The following is a 2,500-nucleotide window of genomic DNA, read 5'->3' on the forward strand; positions in this document are numbered from 1 at the left end:
AAATGAACCACACGTCAGCCACACACTCTATCACACACTACTCTCTGCCTGTAACAGACACAGATACAACTACTAAGCACCAGCATGGACCAACGTCCGGTGCATCCTATCCGCCACAGTTACACCAACTACGCTATGATAACCAGACCGGGAGGTCCAATCATAAAACAGAATACCCCACTCGTCCGACAACCACAATTGCTCAGAGAAGCCACCAACACCCACACATGTCCTACACAGGGGTGCACCCATCACCACCACACTGCCTCGTCTTACAGCACAAACACACTGGCAGGAATGAAACACACAGGTCTGCCGCAACCACAGACACGGCTCGCCCCCTCTCACTGGCGAAAAGCGCATCCCGACGTGACATAACTCCTTTGACACACTGACGCTGCCTCGGGCATCCACGTCCTACGGTCGATATCAACGAACCTCCCCCCCCCCCTCCCCCCCACAACACGCCATCCCATACCACATTGTGTACCGTACCCAAACCTAACGTGTACTGTACTACAACGCAATGTGTACCATAACACAACCCAGTTTGTACCTTAACCTAACCTATGTCACCTTAACCTAACCTATGTCACCTTAACCTAACCTATGTCACCTTAACCTAACCTATGTCACCTTAACCTAACCTATGTCACCTTAACCTAACCTATGTCACCTTAACCTAACCTATGTCACCTTAACCTAACCTATGTCACCTTAACCTAACCCATCTTGCACCTTAACCTACCCATCTTGCACCTTAACCTAACCCATCTTGCACCTTAACCTAACCCATCTTGCACCTTAACCTAACCCATCTTGCACCTTAATAACCCATCTTGCACCTTAACCTAACCCATCTTGCACCTTAACCTAACCTATGTTGCCACCTTAACCTAACCTGTGTTGCACCTTAACCTACCTCAATTTGCACCGCAATGTAACGCAATTTGCACCGCAATGTAACGCAATTTGCACCGCAATGTAACGCAATTTGCACCGCAATGTAACCGCAATTTGCACCGCAATGTAACGCAATTTGCACCGCAATGTAACGCAATTTGCACCGCAATGTAACGCAATTTGCACCGCAATGTAACGCAATTTGCACCGCAATGTAACGCAATTTGCACCGCAATGTAACGCAATTTGCACCGCAATGTAACTCAATTTGCACCGCAATGTAACTCAATTTGCACCGCAATGTAACTCAATTTGCACCGCAATGTAACTCAATTTGCACCGCAATGTAACTCAATTTGCACCGCAATGTAACTCAATTTGCACCGCAATGTAACTCAATTTGCACCGCAATGTAACTCAATTTGCACCGCAATGTAATGCAATTTGCACCGCAATGTAATGCAATTTGCACCGCAATGTAATGCAATTTGTACCGCAATCTACCCCCACATTGGTGCCTTAACCTAACCCACATTGTGCCTTAACCTAACCCACATTGTGCCTTAACCTAACCCACGTTGTGCCTTAACCTAACCCCACGTTGTGCCTTAACCTAACCCACGTTTGTGCCTTAACCTAACCCACGTTGTGCCTTAACCTAACCCACGTTGTGCCTTAACCTAACCCAAGTTGTGCCTTAACCTAACCCAAGTTGTGCCTTAACCTAACCCAAGTTTGTGCCTTAACCTAACCCAAGTTGTGCCTTAACCTAACCCAAGTTGTGCCTTAACCTAACCCAAGTTGTGCCTTAACCTAACCCAAGTTGTGCCTTAACCTAACCCATGTTGTGCCTTAACCTAACCCAAGTTGTGCCTTAACCTAACCCAAGTTGTGCCTTAACCTAACCCAAGTTGTGCCTTAACCTAACCCAAGTTGTGCCTTAACCTAACCCAAGTTGTGCCTTACCCTGCTCTGTAATTGGCATATGACACGTTACATTAATGTATTGTCCAACCGCAACCCGCCTCAGAATGTTGTGTACACAGCTACGTGGTCATCTCCCCATAACAGCTGCATTGCAGTGTGGTACGCCATAGAGACGTGTGGGAGTAATGGACGCAGTGGATGGCGATCAGCATGAGCCGTCTGTTCATGTAGTGGCGCGTGTATGCAGACGTAGTAGTCTCTTCTCACACAATGTGATAGCACGGTGCCCCCCCGCGTTCCACATCTGCGACATGCTACAGAGGCCGGTTGACAGTTGGTCGCGCAATGGACATCGCATACGTACGGGGGCACCTTCCACGTGCCCTCTAGTCGGGCACATTTGTTGCGTGGATGTGAGCGGATGTAGTGTGTCTTGACACCTGACAGGCAGGCATGCAATAATAGTTGACTTTGCAAACGGGGATGGACGTGTACGTTTACTGGTGACGTTACGCAAATGAACAACTGGTAACCCGTTGTGGTGCGGTTGTCCTTGCTGGAGGTACATCTGTGAGGGCAACGATCGGTACAGCTACGAAGCGGTCCCCACCATACCAACGAACGTGAATGTGAATCTGGGTGTGAAGCGATACGCGGCTGTGGGTGGGTG

This window comes from Schistocerca cancellata, unplaced genomic scaffold, assembly GCF_023864275.1.
Source record: "Schistocerca cancellata isolate TAMUIC-IGC-003103 unplaced genomic scaffold, iqSchCanc2.1 HiC_scaffold_746, whole genome shotgun sequence".
Classification (NCBI taxonomy): Eukaryota; Metazoa; Arthropoda; class Insecta; order Orthoptera; family Acrididae; genus Schistocerca; species Schistocerca cancellata.